At 42.3% G+C, this 23,278-nt stretch overlaps 1 protein-coding gene and 1 non-coding gene across 2 annotated transcripts in view; both read left to right on the forward strand.

Annotated features, from left to right (window-relative positions):
• Positions 1–23,278, forward strand: part of MYO1D (myosin ID) — a 359,595-nt gene that overhangs the window by 64,987 nt on the left and 271,330 nt on the right. The window lies entirely within an intron of this gene.
• TRNAG-CCC (transfer RNA glycine (anticodon CCC)) lies at positions 17,160–17,232 on the forward strand. Its single transcript has one exon. It is a non-coding gene; the product is annotated as a tRNA-Gly (tRNA).

The raw sequence follows: 23,278 nt of genomic DNA on the forward strand, positions 1-23,278 counted from the left end.
CTGCGCCCTCTGTTTTGGAGCACTGCTTTCCCACCCGCCACTCCATCTTTATCCCCTGATCATTCCTACCCATCCCTTAGTTCTCAACATAGATGTCACTTCCTGGATCACCTCAGATCCTCAAAGTCTGGGTTAACTGCACTTCGTTTGTACTCCAAGATCCTCCCGCATTTCCTCTATCATAACAGCTCCTGTGTTTTCTACTTACTTATTTGTAACATAAATAATCTAATAACCTACTAGGCTATCCAGAGGATCTCAAGCCATGATTATATTGATGACTGTTGTGTATAAACCCTTAATAGATTGCGTAGCACCATGAACACTTGGATAAATGAGTAATAGGATGTATAAGACTCCAGTCTTTTTCAAGTTTGTCTACGAAGTGATATTTGAGGATCTCCTAAGGATAACTCAGTGGCAGAGTATCTTTCTAAATATAGGGAGATTGCTGGTGCTGAAGACTGGTTATAGGAGAAATGATTGATTCTGGACATATTTTGAAGGTTGAACTAATAGGATTTGCAGATGGATTTGCTGATTGATGTAAAGGACTTCAGGTTTGTACATTATGTTTGATTGGTGAAATTGTTCGTGAAAAGATAATGTCACAATTATCATTAAGGTAATTGTGAGGATTAAATAATATAAAGTTTCTACCTAGCCAAGTGCTCATAAATACTACTTTCCTGTTTGTCAGTGACTTAGTATCTTGTTAAGACTAGAAAGTGAAATGCATTATGGAATACTGCTCCTTGGCCAAAGTGTACAGCCTTCGTGGGTGCAGCTGGGGTCCGGTCTCCACCTACACCTCTGCATTCTTTTTCCCTGTCCTGTACAGACTGTGTCCGCAGAATGTCTCAAGACCAGACCTTGCGCCTAACCTGGGACTCTGGTGTCTCCCCGGCTCCCTCACTTTCAGAGTTTGTGAATGTTACCCCTCAAGGTTTTCCTCCTGTCGAAGCTGCTCCTTTAGACATTTTGTACTTTGTTTTCCGTTCTCTGAGGACTGCTCCTTATGACTCCACTGTTTTCTCTTCCTGTGATTTAAGAATAGGTAACATGGCAGAAAGAGTTAAGTGGATTGACTCTGTCGTCAGCCTGCTGGGTGTGAGCCAACTGTGGCACTGACCCCCCACTTTTGTAACCTTTGGCAACTTCCTAAACCTCTCTGGTGCTCACGTCAACCATAGATAAAGTGGAGAAGGAAAATTACATTGGTGTGTGTTGTGAGGATACGTGAGAGATTCTTTTATTAATAATACATTTGGAACGGGGTCCAGTCCACAGGAAGCATTGTTAGCCATCATTGGTCATAATCATACCTGGTGACTGCATGTAACTGGAAGTGCCCCTTGTGTCCTTGAATCTCCTCTCGCCCATTCTCATCCTTTGATCTTGTTTGCACTTGGATGTTCCACAATAAACTGAGACTCCATATTCATAGCTAAGCTTATCAAACTGTTCTCTGTAGCAAGATGCTTTGGCTACAAGTAACAGAAAACCCAAATAAAAGTGGCTTCAACAACAAGGCAAGTTATTTTTCCCTTATCACCAGAAGGATAGATCCCAGGTTGGATAGTCCAGTTGCTCAGTCATGCCCTCAGAGACCCAGCTTCTTTCTGTCCTCTCAGCAGTTTCATGTATTCTTCTAAGCTGGCTCCCTTGACTTCAGGATGAAAATCTAGGAACCTTGTGCAACATTCTAAAAGGATTTCCCCTTTATCTTTGCTCAGATCAAGGAGAGACCTTCCTGTCTGATCACTGAGAAGGGGTCGGGATTTGCAGTTTTGTCACTAAGCAAGATCCATTCTCCTGGAGCTGAGCAGAGAATTCCAAGCCCTAAGCAGTCTGAGGGGTTGTGCGTGTATGGCAGGAGTGGGGCGCTGAACACCTGTACAGATCCAGGGCTCTGCTGGCAAAGGAAAAGGGTTGGGGAATGAATTTGGGTTGAGATCATGCAGAGTCTGCTACTGTGTTTGAAATACATCATACTGGTGGTTCAGACAAGTCAAGAATCTGCCTGCAGCACAGGAGACCCGGGTTCAGTTCGTGGGTCAAGAAGATCCCCTGGAGAAGGGCGTGGCTACCCACTCCAGTATTCTTGCCTGGAGAATTCCACAGACAGAGGAGCCTGATGGGCTGCATTCTGTGGGATCACAAAGAGTCAGACACAATGGAGCGACTTTCTGTGTCCCACCACTTCTTTGCAATGTTTGCAGACCCCTTTCAGCCACATCAGTCTCCTTACTGTTTCCCTGTCAGACTTCTTCATTCACCTGCAGACCACTGCTCTTGCCTTTCCCCACCTGCCCTGTGGTAGCCCCATCCCTTGCTTAGCCCATTTCTCTGGCCTTTAGGTAGAGTAGTGTGAAAATAGTTTTGAGCTGCCATTGATGCAGCTTGATCGCTGTGAATTTATTTGGCAAACATTGCACAGTTTACAAGGTCACCTGACGATTACAATTGGGCCTCTTCTCTTAAAATACTGTAAAAGGCCTGCCCAAATATTAGCAGTTGTTATAATTGCTGTCACAGAAACACAGCATGAATGCCTCTTATTTTAAAGACAGCCATAGAGGATTGTGGAGAAACGGGCACTCTCATTGAGAGGCAATTTAGAAATATCTCTTAGAATCTTCCCCAAATATACATATGTGCATGCATATCTTTATATATGCATATACATATATCCATGCAGAGCTATTCAATTTTGCATATATAAGTGTACATACATATACACACACACAAATATATATGTATGCTAAGTCACTTCAGTTATTTCTGACTGTTTGTGATACTATGGACTGTAGGCCACCAAGCTGCTCACTCCATGGGATTCTCCAGGCAAGAATACTAGAGTGGGTTGCCATTTCCTTCTCATATATATATATATATTTGAGATCTCTTAGGATACATAGGTAACTGATAGCATTGGTTATAATCAGAAGTAGGTGCTGAGATAGGGTGTGAAGGGGACTTTTATTGTATTCTTGTGTGTGCCTTTTGAAATTTGATCATTGAAGTATTACTTACTTAAAATAATATTTTTAGTGTATTATTCTATGCCCAGTCATTCTACTTCAAGGACTTTCTCCCCCAGAAACATTTGTTTCTGTTAGTGAAACTGCATGTAAAATGGTGTCAACAATGGCATGTCTATAGGAACAACAGTACAAGGCTAGGAACAACCTCAGAGTCCATCCGTGGGGCCTGGCGCATCAATGAGTATACTAGCTTGTACTGTGGTTGAGAAAAAGGATGTAGACTAGTATGGAAAGATTGCTGAATTAGGATGGGGTGGGTTGGTGACGGACTCGGTCCCAGCAGCTTAGTGTAACAGAGGAGTCGGTCTGACTCACGAAAACGCTGTGGATCCAGAGGACTTAGCAGGCAGCCGTTGAGCCCTCAGGTCGTTTTGACCCTGTGGCTCTGCCATCTCAAACACAGAGCTCCCTCTGTCACCAGGGCGGTGTGGACGCTGCTTCTCTGCTCTGCCCAGGAGTGTGGGCCTTCCACAGCCCACTGGCCAGAGCTGATCACGTGGCCTGCCTGACCACAAGAGGGGCTTGCAGTGTGGGAGAACTGATGAAAGGTTTGGGGCCCAACCATCTTGGCCGTATTATTTAGAGAATACTAATTTTAAAAGGCGACTCATAGACCAGATTGTACAGTGTGTGTGTATGTTTTATATATTATGCACGCACATAGATACTTTTATTTTAAAACTCAATGTATCTAGGGAGCATAGGTCCATAAAGTTTTCTGGAAGGATATGTGAGAAGATATTGGACTTCCCTGACAACCCAGTGGTTAAGAATCTGCCTGCCGATGAAGGGGACTCAGGTTCCATCCTGATTCAGGAAGATGCCGCATGTCTCAGAGGCACTAAGCCGGTGCGCCACAACTGCTGAGCCTGCTCACCTAGACCCCGTACTCCACAGCAGGAGAAGCCATTGCGACGAGAGGCCCACGCACTGCACCCAGAGAGTAGCCCCCACGTAGAGAAAGCCCGGCGCAGCAAAGACAACCCAGGGCAACCAAAAATGAATGAATAAAAATAAACTTTAAAAAAAGGAGTTATTAACAATAGGAACCTCTGGTGAGTGGGACTGAGGTTACCATGTTAGATTTTTTTTAACCATTATTTTTAATATTTTCAATGTAACAAGAAAATGTTTAAATTGCCTTCAACTCTGTAGTGTAGTCTTTATCTTCTGTTAATATATATTGAGAGTAAAATTAACAGATACTAATTTTTGTGGTTGTTTTTCAAGCTGGTTTAAATTGATTCCATGAAATGCTTCCTAAAACAAAAAATTCAACGCTGAGAAATCTGAATTATGCAACTGTTAACTTACCTTAGATGAAATTAATGTAGAGCTCCAACATGCATGTATGTATATAATATGAAGTAGAGAGAATAGTAAAACCCACCTACGTTTGTATTTCCTTGTGTTCTTTAGTTCAGCCTCACATGATGCCAGTTTTTGAAAATGGGAAATGCCCTTCACCATTTACTCTGTACCAGTCCTTTCCTGAATATGCTGGAATGAAAGGGCAGGCAGAGAAATAAGCAAGTCATTCATTGTGAATGAGCAAGGAACTGCCTCACACTGCCTTGGAAAGCCAAACACCCAGTGAGCTATAAAAATATAGTAACAGTTGGTGTAATCATTACTCCTACAAGAAATATCTTAAAATACCTTTATCTCTTTAGGCATTCAAAACACGAAGGTTCATTTTTACAGGTTAATGCCCTTTCCACAAAACCATTTTCATTTCAAATGGGGTATATATTCAGTGTACACTTAAAAAAGACATTTAAAATCTGATTGAAGGAAACAGCATAACACCTCAGATGTAGTAGCCTTCTCCATCTTTGGCTGTAAAGAATATAATCAATCTGATTTCAGTGTTGACCATCTGGTGATGTCCATGTGTAGTCTTCTCTTGTGTTGTTGGAAGAGGGTGTTTGCTATGACCAGTGTGTTATCTTCGCAAAACTCTGACTGTGGCTCAGATCATGAACTCCTTACTGCCAAATTCAGACTTAAATTGAGGAAAGTAGGGAAAACCACTAGACCATTCAGGTATGACCTAAATCAAATCCCTTATGATTATACAGTGGAAATGAGAAATAGATTTAAGGGACTAGATCTGATAGATAGAATGCCTGATGAACTATGGACGGAGGTTCATGACATTGTACAGGAGACAGGGATCAAGACCATCCCCATGGAAAAGAAATGCAAAAAAGCAAAATGGCTGTCTGGGGAGGCCTTACAAATAGCTGTGAAAAGAAGAGAAGCGAAAAACAAAGGAGAAAAGGAAAGATATAAGCATCTGAATGCAGAGTTCCAAGAATAGCAAGAAGAGATAAGAAAGCCTTCCTGTGCAATCAATGCAAAGAAATAGAGGAAAACAACAGAATGGGAAAGACTAGAGATCTCTTCAAGAAAATTAGAGATAACAAGGGAACATTTCATGCAAAGATGGGCTTGATAAAGGACAGAAATGGTATGGACCTAACAGAAGCAGAAGATATTAAGAAGAGGTGGCAAGAATACACAGAAGAACTGTACAAAAAAGAGCTTCACGACCAAGATAATCACGATGGTGTGATCACTCACCTAGAGCAGACTCCTGGAATGTGAAGTCAAGTGGGCCTTAGGAAGCATCACTACGAACAAAGCTAGTGGAGGTGATGGAATTCCAGTTGAGCTATTTCAAATCCCGAAAGATGATGCTGTGAAAGTGCTGCACTCAATATGCCAGCAAATTTGGAAAACTCAGCAGTGGCCACAGGACTGGAAAAGGTCAGTTTTCATTCCAATCCCAAAGAAAGGCAATGCCAAAGAATGCTCAAACTACCACACAATTGCACTCATCTCACACTCTAGTAAAGTAATGCTCAAAATTTTCCAAGCCAGGCTTCAGCAATATGAGAATTGTGAACTTCCAGATGTTCAAGCTGGTTTTCGGAAAGGCAGAGGAACCAGAGATCAAATTCCCAACATCTGCTGGATCATGGAAAAACCAAGAGAGTTCCAGAAAAACATCTATTTCTGCTTTATTGACTATGCCAAAGCGTTTGACTGTGTGGATCACAATAAACTGTGGAAAATCCTGAAAGAGATGGGAATACCAGACCATATTACCTGCCTCTTGAGAAATCTGTATGCAGGTCAGAAAGCAACAGTTAGAACTGGACATGGAACAACAGACTGGTTCCAAATAGGAAAAGGAGTATGTCAAGGCTGTATATTGTCACCCTGCTTATTTAACTTGTATGCAGAGTACATCATGAGAAACGCTGGGCTGGAAGAAGCACAAGCTGAATCAAGATTGCCAGGAAAAATATCAATAACCTCAGATATGCAGATGACACCACCCTTATGGCAGAAAGTAAAGAGGAACTAAAAAGCCTCTTGATGAAAGTGAAAGAGGAGAGTGAAAAAGTTGGCTTAAAGCTCAACATTCAGAAAACGAAGATCATGGCATCTGGTCCCATCACTTCATGGCAAATAGATGGGGAAACAGTGGAAACAGTGTCAGACTTTATTTTTTTTGGGCTCCAAAATCACTGCAGATGGTGATTGCAGCCATGAAATTAAAAGACGCTTACTCCTTGGAAGAAAAGTTATGACCAACCTAGATAGCATATTAAAAAGCAGAGACATTACTTTGCCAACTAAGGTCCATCTAGTCAAGGCTATGGTTTTTCCTGTGGTCATGTATGGATGTGAGAGTTGGACTGTGAAGAAGGCTGGGCACCAAAGAATTGATGCTTTTGAACTGTGATGTTGGAGAAGACTCTTGAGAGTCCCTTGGACTGCAAGGAGATCCAACCAGTCCATTCTAAAGGAGATCAGTCCTGGGTGTTCTTTGGAAGGAATGATGCTAAAGCTGAAACTCCAGTACTTTGGCCACCTCATGGGAAGAGTTGACTCATTGGAAAAGACCCTGATGCTGGGAGGGATTGGGGGCAGGAGGAGAAGGGGACGACAGAGGATGAGATGGCTGGATGGCATCACCGACTCGATGGACGTGAGTTTGAGTGAACTCCGGGAGCTGGTAATGGACAGGGAGGCCTGGCGTGCTGTGATTCATGGGGTCGCAGAGAGTCGGACACGACTGAGCGACTGAACTGAACTGTAGTAGCCTTAGGTTTCTTAGATAATCATCTCATCAAACCCTCAGAGGACCGTGTAATCCCTGAAGGTGCCTATGGCCTGAAAAGAATCATCTGGTTTGAGCTTGTGCGTGTACCAGGGAGGGTCTCTGAAACCCCAGGCGAGCGCCTACAGCCTCTGAATCACGCTTGTGGGATTAGGTCCATCGCCAAGGCTTCTTTGCCCAACCCCTATCTTGATGTCCTTGTGGACTGTTTTGACCAGGCTGAGACTATCCTGTAAATATCAGCTTTTTCTTTCAAATAATACTTTCGGTTGTGAAGTTATTTCTTTATTGGTAAATGATGCCTCATTGTGATGTCTATATGGCTGTATTAATTGCTCACATCTCTGCCACTAACATACCTCCCCATCAGCTGTGCCTTCAGAACTAGACTCAGTGAATAAGGAATTGATACCTCTCTGTGAATTTAGTACTTTCGGTCTCCATTTTTCTGGACCCGCTTTCCCTGTCATCATTTGATTCACTAACTGCTACATTCAGAAAAGATGTGTCTTTTTCTGGACAAAACTGAACAAAAGGCTCTGAAGCTTGTTTGGCCCAGGATTTGGCTTAAATTAAATTGGATTAAAAATAAATAATACAGATGTTACTTTCCTAATGCTGGAATAGTGCTAAACTATAAATTCAAAACCAGGCCTGATTAAATATTTAAACAATTGTAAACACGGCAAGTAATAAAAGTAAATACATGCTTACATTTCTGAGATTTTTATGTACTTTTGAGTTAGAGTTTATAAACTATTTTTAAGTATTATACTTTGTAACTTGGTCCTGCTATGGATGACAGACACCCAGCCCGTATCACACTGTTCAACCTGCCGGCCGACCACACCATCAGAGTTTAACAGCATCCAAAATAGTCTGTACTTTGTTGAACAAAATGAGTTCACTGGTCTCGCTCTTGGCTGTCACTATAAAGTCAGATTGCCATGAAGAGTTTTTAAATGCTCTGTTTCCATACTTACCACAGACCAAGCAACAAACAGTTTGCAGACTAGAACACTTGAGTAACACTTCTAGCAACCATTGGAGAACATAAAGAAATGTAGAAACACTTGAAATATTAAATAGCAATAAAAATTCAATAGCTTAAAAAGGTAATAAAATAAAGGCCTCAGTGCAGCGTCCAGTTAACTGACAAATAGTCTATCCTAAATGAAATCACCCCTGAATATTCATTGGAAGAACTGATGCTGAAGCTGAAGCTCCAATACTTTGGGCACCTAATTCAAGGCGCCCACTTGGAAAAGACCCTGATGCCAGGAAAAGCTGAGGGCAGGAGGGGAAGAGGGTGACAGAGGATAAGATGGTTGGATGGTATCACCAACTCAATGGACATGAGTTTGTGCAAACTCTGAAAGACACTGAAGGGCTGGAAGCCCTGGTGTGCTGTAGTCCGTGGGGTCACAAGGAGTCAGACGCGACTTGGCGACTGAACCGCTGTGACCAACTCACAAATAAGTTATAGAGACAGTAAATCGTTAAGTGTCCCGTGGAGAGGAAGATCATTCAGGCCAGAAGTATCAAGGAGAGAGAGCCTTACGGAACTTGTGGGACTTAAAATACTTCTTAAAGGATAATAAGATGTTTAAAAATATAATTCGGATCAGTTTTGTTTTAGTCATTATAGTATCTTGGTTAGTTAATTGAATTGTTCTGTAAGCCCAAAGTGAAACTTAAACATTAGTCATACTAATTAGTAATATATAAATACTGATTTTACTACATGAATCTTACTGTCAGCCTTTGAATGCAAAGGAAACTTCCTTGCTTGTGTTCTTTTTTGAAGAGATAAATTAAAAGCCTTTGTTCCTTTGAATCATTACTAATTTCTTGGTAATTACTGTGTTTGAACCAGATTCTTACTCGGTAAGGTCCCTTTTAAAAGCTCTGCTTCACAGATGTTGTTTTATAAGATGGGATCGGTTCTTGCCAGCTCAGTCTTCCTTTTTTATTTATCCTGCATGTAGTTTCCATTGCATCACATCCTTTGCAAGGGAATTGACTGCAGGATCTGAGGGTAGGGTCATCGTCTTCATTGTTTTTGCCCAGTGTCTATTACCTATTTATGGAATCATACCTTTCTATTAGTCATCACCCAAAATTAAATGGGAGTTATTATTACACCTGTCAACTGGAAATGTGGTGAGTTACACACAAGGTAAAGATGATTTTTTTTTCTCAGACCACTATTATTTTTAAACGTTAGTCCCATTTTAAAATAGGGTCCTAGCAAAAAAAAGTTCAGTTATAATAGTCAACAGGAATTTTGCAAGTGGTTACTGTATGCCACCTCCTTTCCAGGACTAGTCTCAGTGATGTGATGCTCTGATCTCTTTTTCTTTAATCTTAAATAATTCTGAGATCAAGAAATATGTGTAGGAGGCATGGTGTAAAACTTATATGAAATTCAGCTCTTCTCTGGCTTTATATATATATATATATAATTTAATTTATTTTTACCTGCCCTAGGTCTCCGTTGCTGCACGGGCTTTTTCTAGGTGTGATGAACAGGGCTGCTTGCTTTTCACTGTGGTGCTCAGCCGCCTTTTATTGTGGAGATTGGGATCTAGGGGGCAAGGGCTTCTGTAGTTGCGGCTCCCGGGCTCTAGAGCACAAGCTCAGTAGTTACAGCTCACAGGCTTAGTTGCTCCTCAGCATGTGAGATCTTCCCAGCCCAGGGATCGAACCTGTATATCTTGCACTGGCAGGCAGATTCTCCTTTCATAGGTGTTCTGTTTGAAAAAGTGAAAAAATACTATTTTTTAGGATACTGTCTTTTAGGATACTATTCCTAAAAGAATCCACATTTCTACCTTCTGTTGAAACATCAGAACTTCTGAAAGTAATAGATGGTTAGACTGAATTGCACCAGAATGATATCCTATTTTTAAAATTTTTTTCAAATAGAATTCTTTTTAATTTTTCATTTTAATCAAAGGCAGTTCATCAGACTTTCAGAAAGCTGGAGATAGGGCTTCTCTGGTGGCTCAGTGGTAAATAATCTGCCTGCAATGCAGGAATCCCGGGTTCGATCCCTGGGTCAGGAAGATCCCCCAGAGAAGGGAATGGCAACCCACTCCAGTATTCTTGCCTGGAGGATTCCACGGACAGAGGAGCCTGGTGGGCTACAGTCCCTGGGATCGCAAAGAGTTGGACACGACTGAGCAACTAACACTTTAGTTTTTTACGAAAGTAATAGATGCACCCTTTATACAGAGCACACGCTTTTCTAGTCCCCACCATGCCAGTTGACTGTCTTCCTGCTTCACTTGTCTTCCTTGCTGCCTGGCCTTCATAGACAGCTTGGTTTGATCATAGGACTTAGTGTGTAAGAGCATGATTTACCCACAGAGTTCAAAACCACTCCAAAATAAAACCTCCAGCTTCACCAGCTCCATCAGCTACCTTTCCTAACTTGACCTATGTGTCATTTGAAGGATAAAATTATGTGTAAATCTGTGGTTGAAATAAATTGGTTGATCTCAGAAATAGATTATGATAATATGTATAAACATATTGTGTGATACGGATATTTACACACACATTTATGTGAGAATAAGACACATCTGAAAACATAACAAATGAGGAATCAGTCATCTGAGTGAAGGATATCTGGGAGCTTGTTAATGTTCTTCCTCCAACTTTTAAGTTTGAAATTATTTCAGTATGAAAATTATTTTAAAATGTCAAAGCCAACTCTCAACCACAGATTTGTCAACAGTGAGAAAGTTCTTCCCTAAGTGATTAATCTTGTAGTCTGAATTTAGGGAAAGGGAACGTTTAAGGCCAACCTAATTGATCCCATGTCTTCCAAGTTATTTTCCAGAAAAACAAATATTTCCTCTAGTTGATATGAGGAAATCAAAACTTAGAAAAAAAGGTTTTTTTGTGTATGTGAAATACTGAAACAATTTATCTCTGTATCTAATCATTAGTACCCTGACTTAAGAAAGCATTCAAGGCATAAATAAATGTAGGCTTCTTTGTATCCAAAGAAGGACGTTATTAGCAAAGAATATCCATATTTTTGATTGGTAGACATCCACGTATTACATTCTTTAAGCAAGCAACCATGCTGTCAAGAGGGCACAGAATTTGAGCTACATGTTCGTTTGTGGTGATGGATTTGTGCCAGTTTAGTTGGGCATGTTGGCCTCATCAGCTCTATGTCTCTCCTAGAAGACTGGTTAGGATATCAGCTGCAGTGCACACGGCCCCAACAGAGAACAAAGATAAATCGTCAACAACCAAGTTCATTCTCCTTTGATGTTGCTCTTTAGTCACTGAGTCTTGTCTGACTCCTTGCGACCCCATAAACTGTAGCCTACCAAGCTTCTCGGTCCAGTGGGATTTTCCAGGCAAGGGTACTGGAGTGGGTTGCCATGCCCTCCTCCAGGGGATCTTCCTGACCCAGGGATCGAATCCGTGTCTCCAGCATTAGCAGGCAGATTCTTTACTCTGGAGCCACCGGGGAAGCCCCGTTCATTCTCCTTACTAACCCAAACAAACCAGACGATTTGTCCCAGAAGTGGGTAGTGGTTTGGGCTGTGAAGAAGGCTGAGTGCTGAAGAATTGATGCTTTTGAACTGTGGTGTTGGAGAAGACTCTTGAGAGTCCCTTGGACTGCAAGGAGATCCAACCAGTCCATTCTGAAGGAGATCAGCCCTGGGATTTCTTTGGAAGGAATGATGCTAAAGCTGAAACTCCAGTACTTTGGCCACCTCATGCGAAGAGTTGACTCATTGGAAAAGACTTTGATGCAGGGAGGGATTGGGGGCAGGAGGAGAAGGGGACAACAGAGGATGAGATGGCTGGATGGCATCATGGACTCGATGGACATGAGTCTGAGTGCACTCCGGGAGTTGGTGATGGACAGGGAGGCCTGGCGGGCTGTGATTCATGGGGTCGCAAAGAGTCGGACACGACTGAGCGACTGAACTGAACTGAACTGAAGCCTCTTTCTGGTGACTACAGTATCCTTTTGACAGGTCCCAGTCATTCCTCGAGAACTTACTTATTCTCCAGCTCCGAAATACTGATTCCAGGGACATCTAGTGCTTTCCCTGGCCCAGTGATGGATTCAGTCATTTCTCCAAAAAGCCTTGGTTCCTGTTGATGGCATGTGGCTCTTAAAAATCAAGATCTGGGTAGTAGGTCCAGCTGTTGCTGCCAGGGTATCCTTGCTTCTAGGCTTGCTCAGCACAGTGTGCAGGGGAACATGCGTACGTGCGCACGCGCACACATACACACACACACACACACACACACACACATACATGCATTTCCATTCCTTTGTCAGTTTAGGTTAAATATCATGAGTTCACCCTGATACCTCCCATTTCAGTCTAACCCCTGGGGTTTATTTTAGCTGTCTCCCTTCCATCTTTGTAATTTCCTTCTGCAGAAGTGAGAAACCTGGCTCCCATCATCATCAACCTGTTTGTTTATTTTCTTAAGCCTCCTACATGTAACTAAGTTCCCCACCGTGCAGCCACCTCCCTGGCCCCTCTACTGCCAGATACCCCAGCTGCGCTGGTGGGATCCTCTCCTGGCCCCACCACACACCGACCGAGCCAGCTGAGTCCTCTGTCCTGGCCCTGCCAAGTACACTGGCCGTGCTGGCCAAACCCTTGACTTTTTAAACTTAGGTGAATTATAAGCAAAAAGTTGAGACAAAATGTCTCTTGAAATTGGAAAATAAGAGGATTAATATTTTTCATTATTCAATCACATAGTTTCAGTTCTCATTCATAGAGGACAAGGGCATACTGCAGTCAAGATTTGGAAATAATGCTATCTATAAGTAGACTTATCTTTTCTTTCCTTTTTTGACATGTGACATTAGCAGACATTTAGGGAAACTGTGCTGCTTCCGTGAGCAAGGTTGAACTTGAAGAGCAGCTGCCTTCTGAGGACAGCTAGAGCTATTCCTGTTGGCCTGGCTGGTGGGGGCACGCTTAAAGAAAAAGTAAATATTACAGTGTTTGTCTTACATTGGCAACCAGTCTAGTCACATAAATTCCTTTCTCAGTTTGATCTAGCCATAAAAAAAAAGAAAAGAATTTTTTCTGCTTTAGGAACTAAGACAAAATAGGGAAAATTATTTGTTTTTTCCATTTCCTGGTGTATTTGATCTGTTTTTAGTTTTTGACTCTCTTCTTTGCCACCACATTCTTCTTCTCTTAGTTCACTTCCTGATGTCTGTGCTCCTGAATGTAGACAGCACTTCGTGATTTTTACAAGTGAAGGACGATCAAGTGGAATCATTGATTATCCATTGTCTGAGTGGCTTTGGAGTGTGTGGATTTTTAATCATCTGAATATGTGCCCATTTAATACTTGGCAGTTTTCATAATGAATCTCTTATGGTCCCAGGTTCCCTCCTCTCTTAGTAAGAATTCCCTTGGGTCCCACAGCAGTGTACTAGGAATAAGTAAAATATTTCTTAGGGAACTTGATTACAGTTTAGGAATAAAGCTGTAAAATACAAGATCTCAAATATCATGTAAAGATGAAAACCCTTTGTTGAGTAGTAAGAGTCAATGTCTTTTGAGTTTAATAGCTCCTCTTAACCAGGGATCTCCAACCTCCAGGATCTAATGCCTGGGATGATCTGAGGTGCAGCTGATGTAATAATAATAGAAACAAAGTGAATAATAGAAATAAAGTAAATGTAATGCCCTTGAATCATCCTGAAACCTTCCCCTCACCTCCCAGTCCATGGAAAGATTCTCTTCCATGAAACCGGTCCCCTGGTGCCAAAAAGGTTGAGGACCACTGCTCTAAACCCTTCCAAAGTCAGGTCAGTTCTCCTTACCATAATGACCTTATCCCCAAATGAACAGTCATTATTGAGACGTTCTGGTGAGCAGCTCGTGATACTTCACCTGGAGATGCCATCTGACATTCCTGATTTCCTTTTGTGGCTTGTTGGCATCCGAGGAGTTACAGTATTAGCAGATTAGCACTGTGAAAGTTCTGTATGCCCCCAGACACTTCAAACATGGGGTAGTTCCAGCCTGACCTCCTTCCTTCCCCTGAGGCTACTGTCTGCAGCACTGAAGTCAGGCTGTCTACACGACTTATACCCTGCACCCCTGATGGGGAGAGGAGGTTCACCCTTCACTCTGTCTTAGGCACAAGAAAGGCTGTTTTTTTTTTTAAAAAAAGCAAGCCCAGCGATACTGCCAAATATAACAAGTATGAGGATAATGCAAAATTAAAACCTATATATGAGGAGATGTGGCCTTAATTGATGTTGAAGACTTGTTGTTTTATCTGTGCCAGGTGTTCATTGCTTCGCATGGGCTTTCTCTGCTTGTGGGAATGGGGCTACTCTTCACTGCAGTGTGCAGGCTTCTCATTGCAGAGTTCAGGCTCTGGGGTGCACAGGCTTCGGTAGCTGTGGCACATAGACTCAGTTGCCCCGCAGCCTGTAGGATGTTAGTTTCCAGACCGGGGATCGAACCTGTGTCCGCTGCGTTGACAGGTGGATTCCTAACCACCGGGCCACTAGGGAAGTCCCTGTTGCAGATTTCTGACAAAGAAAGCCGAGGAAAGAGCCAGACGACAAAGTCTCTGGCTGTCCGTTCATTCACTCAGTAAATATTTTTGCTGGTTTTAAAATCCTCTGCTCAGTGGCAGCTACTAGCTCACCCCAACAGAAACAATCACTGAACACATAACTTAGGAGCATCTGGGCAAATTTCCAGTTTCTCTGCTCCTAGGAAATTCCTCCTGTAGTAGAAACAGATCTCCCTCCCAGGCCGGTTGAAAGCTGCTTCTCTTTGTGTTTCACATCTAAGTGGAGATGATGGTTAGGTGATGGTTTCAAATACACGGTGATTTCCTTCTTACCTGTAACTGGGTATGTGATGTCATCAAAACGAGGATTGGGAAGATTTTCCATTAATATTTCAAACAGAAAATGTATGTTTAAGTAGCAACATACATGAAAAATATCCAACATAATTCTTGCACAATAGCCACACAATAAATAGAAATCGAGTGTGACTTTGTTTACTGAACTTAAAACAGGTGTCGTGGCAGTAAAGTGCAAAGGAAAGAATTTGTTCACTTAGCTACAGTGTCACCTGCCACACAGCTGTTGCCCAACTTGTACCCAAAAGCTGCCTACCTGATGGTCCCCGGGCTGATGAGCAAAGCCTTCATGTGTTTATGAAAACCGGGTTAAAGAACTATAGTGTTAAAAAGTGATACAGTATATTGAGTAGGTGGTCTGTCATTTACTAAGTTGGGCATAGTTGTGAAAAAAGTGACAGTGAATACCTGTTAGCTTTCCTGTCACCTAGAGAACCCAGGGAGCGGGATACCTGGGCACAGGTGAGATAGTGGGGCTTTCTGCCAGTAAAAATCTGAGGGCAGATAGGATAAGAATCCCAAGTCTCCTATCTGTTAAACAGATAATCAACAAGGACCTGCTGTGTAGCACAGGGACCCTACTCAGTGTTCTGTAACTTTGGAAGAGAATCTGAAAACAGAATGGGTATATGTGTATATAAATATAGGAACTAAATCACTTTGCTGTGCAGCAGAAACTAACACAACATTGTAAATCAACAATACTCCAAAGGAAACGAACATTTTTATTTTTAAAAGAAAAGAAAAGAGAATTTAAAAATGCTTAATAACTAAGCATTTTTTTTAATCCTTTTTTTCCTACTTTGTTTCAGTCCTCGGACATCTCTGGCATTTAGTATTTGGTTTTCTTCATGTTTTTTAAGTTGGAGTATAATTATGATGTTGTGTTAGTTTCTGCTGTACAGTAACAGTGAATCAGCTATAAGTATACATATATCCCCTCCTCCTGAGCCTCTCTCCTACACTGCCATTCCACCCCTCTAGAATGTATTTTTTTTATACTGAATTTTATTTTATTTTATTTTTTAATTTTTTATTATTTATTTATTTATTTATTTAATTTAAAAATCTTTAATTCTTACATTCATGTAAGAATTAGAATGTATTTTTTTTTTAAACAGTGTGCAGTTCTAAAACAATATTGATACAAATGAACTTACATACAAAACAGAAATAGACCCACAGACAAAGGAAACTAACTTATGGTTACCAAAAGGGAAAGTGGGGGTGGGGGTGGGGAGGGATGAATTAGGAGTTTGGAATTAACATATACACATTACTGTGTATAAAATACACAATCAACTAGGACCTGAGTCACTTTGCTGTATACCTGAAACTAACACAACATTGTACATCAACTATATTTCAATTAAAACAAATTAAAAATGAAATAAAAGTGTTCAGTACTGTAGTTTAAGTGATTTAAAATGCATAATCATTATCCATTTATATGATTGTGCATTTGTATCAAAGGATTTTCCAATTCATTTTCCTGAGCAGAGTATGTTTATAAATAGGCTAACTCCTTACTCAAGGTGAAATGCAGTTAACTACTTATCTAGTCGTGCCAGGTAGTCAAATGGTTACTGAAATCAAAACTGTTTTATAAATAAAACAGATGCAGAGGAATAAATATGTAAGAGTTGAGCCCTGTGTTGGACAATTTCTATTTGTTACCTGTCAACTGGAAGAGAAAATATTGTGTCATAGGACAGTTTCCTTTTTATCTTTGGTCTAGACCTTCATGCCTGTCATCAGGCACTCTGAATCTTATGGCTAAATAATGCTATTGTGATTTTAGTCATACGCTGACATTTTAAAATATATAACATCTTGTAGGGGTTTTTCGTTTGTTTTGCTTTTTGTTTTTCCTAATATTGTGTGAATATTTAAATATCTGTTCTCGTGGCCCAAGAGTCTCTAGTTTCTGCAGACTCTTACAGTCCCTTCCTTTCCTTTACCTAACTTTACTGTGGGTTCCGTTCACCAGTCTTTATATTTCCTCTACTGGGATTTGAGGAACATCAGTCAATGAAATATTTAAATACTATGGGAAAGCTATAGGGAGGGGGAATTCCCTGGTGGTCCAGTGGCTAAGACTCTGAATTCCCAGTGCAGTGGGCCCAGGTTCGATCCCTGGTTAGGGAATCTTCCACATGCCGCAACTAATAGTTCCCATAGTACAACTAAAGATTCTGCACGTTGCAACAGAATTTTGTAAGACCCAGTGCAGCCAAATAAATTTTTTAAATATATTAAAAAAAAATTTTTTTTAAATAAATGTATAAGGTGGCAGACGATGATCAAGCTGTGCATTCCATGATGTGGGTTTGGTGAGCTTACAGACCTTTTATGATTTCATAGAAAGAACAGTTTCCTCTGCAGCATCAAAACCGAAACAGTTCAGGTTCATTTTCAACAGTATGTCCAACCTAGTAGTGATTCTCTACCCAGCATGGACATGGCCTACACCAGCAGTAGTAGACACCCTCCGTTGTAAAGAGGCTGGTTGGCTGGGTGCCCCGTGAGTGGGCAGGATCCTTCTCATGATGTTGATCGATTTGAAATTTGAACCCTTCCAGACACCCCAGCAGAGAAAGCAACACAAACTGAAAAGAAGTCCCCTTCCAGATTGTCACCCCGGCTGCTGTATTTGACAGACCATGTTTTATAGCCTCAGGACTTACCTTGTTTTCGTTGAAATATACCTTAAAATGTTCTGTTCCCTTTTGCTAGGTCCATGAGTTGTGATATTTGTTAAAAAGTGTCTCTCCTAGGCAAGAGATTTAGAGAGCGTACTGGGAGCTAGTCATCATGTTCTTATTCTTAACCACATTGCCTGGGACCTCAGTAGACAGCCTTTATGGAGGAGCGTGTTGGACTGTGTCCAGTATTTTCTTACACCAAGAAAGTAGAATCATGGAGTAACTTGGCATGGTCAAATTCAGATAGTGAAAATTTTATAGTAGAACCCATATCTACTGTCTCTAATATCTTCTTGATTTTAAATTGGACAGTGGTGCATGTGGTCCCCTGACGGTTTGACCACCATGCCAGGTAAAGATTTCTGACTGCCCTCTCTGTTTTCTTAATACTCTGTGTTATTCCCTTTGTGTCTAAGGGATCAGATTTAATTAGATTATGAGAGAAAGAAAAGGAACACCTTCCCTTGGCCATGTCTCAGGAATTAGCCTGTCAGAATCCCGGTCACCTCTGTAAAATTCTTCTCTTCCTCCTCTGTTCTCACTCGTGGGCAGAATCATGGCCTGCTCAGCTGTGGATGTGAGAAGGCCCGACCTCTCTGGGCTCGGACCTTCTCACCTCCCACATCCCGCCTAAGTCATCCTGGCTCATCGGTTCTGCTTCTGCTCTTCCAGCCTGTCCACTGCTCCATCTCTCCATTATTCTGTTCCAATCAAAGCCCTGGTCATCCCTTTCTGGAGCTAATGCTGTAGCCTCCTTACTTTCCACACTGCCATCAGAGGGGGCTTTCAAAAAAAGCAAATGTGATCAGTACTTACAGTTCTGCCCTTGAGATAAATCCTCAGATCCTTACAATGTGCCTGCAAGGCTTGCACACTGTAGCCTCTCCCCTCACGGCCCTGACGTCACTGTCCCCTTGCTGTCTCTGCTGTGAGGTGGTCGTGTGTGGTCCTGCTCTCGCTTCGCAGGCACATGTTCCCCCTCCCACCGGGGCAATGCACGTTCTCCTGCCCCTTCCCCGAGCCCTTGCCAAGTGCTGTCCTTCTCGTTAGCGTGCAGTAGGGCGGAGACGGCGCTGTCTTTTCGTTCCTCCCCGCGTGGTTCCCAGCACAGTTCCCAGCATGGAGCACGGGCACTAATAATGATGTATTGAATGAATGAATGCAAAAAAACTTAAAGACAGCAATAAGAACGTTTGAAGTGACTCTTTCTCTACAAGGCATGCCGTACCATATAATAGAAATGTGTTTCCAAAAAGCAGTCATTACCTTAAAAGGTATATGAAAGTCAAAGTGTTAGTCATTTTGTCACGTCCCCCTCTTTGGGACCCCGTCGACTGTAGCCCGTCAGGCTCCTCTGTCCATGGACTTCTCCAGGCAAGAATACTAGAGTGGGTAGCCATTCCCTTCTCCAGGGGATCTTCTCAACCAAGGGATCGAACCCAGGTCTCCCATATTATAGGCAGATTCTTAACCATCTGAGCCACCAGGGAAGCCCTTAAAAGGTATATATCAAAAGCAAATTATTTTCACTGAGAGGGAGGGAGGGAAGGAAGGAAGGAAGGAGGAAAGGAAAGAGGGAATGAGTGAGTAATTCAGCCAGGCATCTCCCAACCACACTTTCTAACTGACTACCTCTTGTGTTGCTCATGTGACGAGATGTTGTTCTGGAGAAGAAAACCAAGAGGTGGACTCAAGAAGTCTACAAAAACCCACTACCCACAAATCTTCTTACTAGAACCGAACAACTCAAATTTACCTCTAATAGGACTAATTCTAGCCGCAACCGGAAAATCCGCACAATTCAGCCTACACCCATGACTGCCCTCCGCAATAGAGGGCCCGACACCCGTCTCAGCATTACTCCACTCAAGTACTATAGTAGTAGCAGGTATCTTTCTACTAATCCGCTTTTACCCACTAACAGAAAACAACGAACTTGCCCAATCTATTATATTATGCCTAGGAGCCATCACCACACTATTCACAGCAATATGCGCCCTCACCCAAAATGACATCAAAAAAATTATCGCCTTCTCCACATCCAGCCAACTTGGTCTCATGATAGTAACAATCGGAATTAACCAACCCCACTTAGCATTTCTCCACATCTGCACCCACGCTTTCTTCAAAGCCATATTATTTCTATGCTCCGGCTCCATTATCCATAGCCTAAATGATGAACAAGACATTCGAAAAATAGGAGGCCTATTTAAAACCATACCATTTACCACAACAGCCCTCATTATCGGCAGCTTCGCACTAACAGGAATGCCTTTCCTCACCGGATTCTACTCCAAAGACCTAATCATTGAATCCGCCAACACGTCATATACCAACGCCTGAGCCCTCTTAATAACACTAATCGCCACCTCCTTTACAGCCATCTACAGCACCCGTATTATTTTCTTCACACTCCTAGGACAACCCCGATTCCCAACCCTTATTACTATTAATGAAAACAACCCATCCCTAATTAACTCAATTAAACGCTTACTAATCGGAAGTCTTTTCGCAGGATTCATCATTTCCAACAACATCCCTCCAACAACAATTCCCCAAATAACTATACCCTACTACCTAAAAATCACCGCCCTAGCAATTACAATCCTAGGCCTTATTCTAGCACTAGAAATTAGCAACACAACCCACTACTTATCAAATCTGGGGCCAGTGGCCCCAGCCAGTTCCCTCTGTCCTGCGAAAAGCCTAAACATTTTATGGAGGGGTTTTGGCTTAAAAGGGTCTGTCCTGGAATGATTTCCGGACATGATGCCAAGTTGGATCATGATCCATTCCTCTAACAAAAGTGACCCTGGCCTGAGGATAAACAGCTCAGCGCAGGTGCAGTGAGTGGGGCAACGGGACCTGCGCCAGGAAAAGACGCTTCCTGCCATTCGGAGGGCTGGCGGTCCTAAAAATAGGACCTGGTCTTCTGCAAGCTTACCATGTGTTAGCAGTGTGTCTCGGGGTCTACGGCTGGAGTGTCTCATTTCTTATCACAGTCCTGTGAGGTAGATACTAGCATCGTCCCACCTTTCAGATGAAGAAAGAACGTCTCTAGCGGAGAGAGAAGGTCATTTGCACATAATTGTAGAGCTGCTGCTGCTGCTAAGTCGCTTCAGTCGTGTCCAACTGTGCGACCCCATAGACGGCAGCCCACCAGGCTCCCCTGTCCCTGGGATTCTCCAGGCAAGAATACTGGAGTGGGTTGCCATTTCCTTCTTCAATGCATGAAAGTGAAAAGTGAAAGTGAAGACCTGTCCGACTCTTCGTGACCCCATGGACTGCAGCCCACCAGGCTCCTCCGTCCGTGGGATTTTCCAGGCAGGAGTAGTAGAGTGGGGTGCCATCGCCTTCTCCCACTTGTAGAGCTACTTGGTGCTAAATCGCCATCTGGTTCCAGAGCGCATTTTCTTTTTGTTGTTTTAATTGGGGTATAGTTGCTTTATAATGTGTTTATTTCTGCTGTACAACGAAGTGAATCCAATATTGTTGTTTAGTCACGAAGTTCTGTCCAACTCTTTTGTGACCCCATGGACTGTACCTGCCAGGCTCCTCTGTCTATGGGATTTCCCAGGCAAGAATACTGGCGTGAGTTGCCATTTCCTTCTCCAGGGGATCTTCTGGAGTCAGGGATTGAACCCACGCCTCCTGCACTGGCAGGCAGATTCTTTACCACTGAGCCACGAAGGCAGCCCCATATATCCCCTCCCTTCTAATTGGAGGCTGATTGCTCTACAGTATTGTGTTGGTTTCTACCATACATCAAACATGAATCAGACATAGGTATACATAGGTCCTCTCTCTTAAACCTCCCTGCCACCCGACCCCACCCGTGTAGGTCATCACAGAGTGCCGAGCTGAGCTCCCCGCACTATACAGCAGGATCCCATCAGCTGTGTTTTACACATGGCAGTGCACGTATGTCAGTCTCAATCTCCCAATTCACCCCATCATCCACCCCTCGCCCCACGTGTCCACCATCCGTTCTCTACGTCTGCAGAGAGCACATTCTTACTGTGCCCTTTTGTCTGCTCTGAGGGTCCAGGGAGACCCGTGCACTGCAGTCACTGGTGGGATGCGGCGAAACTGCCTGAACCTTCTCTTCCAAGGCTGCAGCGTATTAATAAAAAATCAAACGAGAGCATCCTATTTCAGAAACTCTTAAGGCGCTGTAAACCCAAATGGTGCCTACAACTACCTATATGAAAGTTGTACAGTCACATGAATAACTTAAATGTCAAGTAGCTTAATTTTAAGGATGCCTTCTTTGAGCCTTCACACTCCTAGAGCTGGGCTAGGTATCTTTTCTCTAAGCTTCCATAGCATCCTTTCTTTCTTGTTATTATTGCCTTAGATTTTTTCTGAAACAGCATGTGTGTGTGTGAGAGAGAAAGAGAAAGAGGAAGGAGGGAAAATGGGAGCAAGAAGGGAATGATAAAAAAAAAGAGTATGTAATTTTTAAACCCTCTTTCCTTATTTGTACTACATGACATTGTCTGTGTAAACCTTCTACTGCAATAGTACCATGCCTTATTCTTCTTTGAAACTCAGACTCCTGGCATAGTGCCTGGTGTGTGGCACTAATTAATTACTCACATGTGTATGACTGCACACAGACAGCAACTAGCTGAGCAGGATTCAAACCCAGGGTTCCAGGGCTGTGTGACTTTCCATATCGTAATCTTTCCAGCATAGTCCCTGCCTGTCTCAGGAAGATACTGTCTAACAAAGGGGATAAAGCAAATTGACTGCCTCACAGGGAGACCATGATTTTGCCAGAAGCAGAGACAAGATGCCTTCATCCTTGGGAGAGATTCCTCTCCAAGAACTGGGGAAGGTGAACTGAGCCTTATGACAGTTGGCAGTAAGCTAATTAGTGTTGCATAAGTTTGGTGCACCAGTAAAGAAAGGGGTCAAAGTTTTGTGTACTTTGAAAATAAAACTGCAGTATAGGCTGTCCTTTCGAAACGGGCCAGCATCATTGGTTGAGAAAAACCCACACCCAGAAAAACAGAAACTCTCACAGATTGTAAATGAACGTGTAAATTGCTACAACCTCTTTGGAGAATAATTTGGCAATCTTTCAGAAGTTTAAATTGCAGACAGTCCTCTCAGTTAGCAGTTTTGATTCTAGGAATGTCTTTTACAAGTATATATACACATATGCACGAAGAAGTATAAGCTGTTTTTATAGTTACGTTGTTCATAGTAACAAATGATTGGTAATAACCGATTAAATATTTCATTGTGTATTTACCCATGAAATGAAGTACTACAGAGGCATAAAAGATGAGACCTTCTCTTTTTACTTACATGAAAAAACCATAGCCAAGATACATGTTTTTTTTAATTAGAGAGAAAAAAGTCATCTTTGTTTAAAAAAAAAAAAACTATGTGAATGCGTATGTGATTGTATGCATAAGCTATTTCTAGGAGAATTCACAGGAAACTAGTGACAGTGATTACTTCTGATGAGAGAAATACTT

This window comes from Budorcas taxicolor, chromosome 19 (genome assembly GCF_023091745.1).
Source record: "Budorcas taxicolor isolate Tak-1 chromosome 19, Takin1.1, whole genome shotgun sequence".
NCBI lineage: Eukaryota > Metazoa > Chordata > Mammalia > Artiodactyla > Bovidae > Budorcas > Budorcas taxicolor.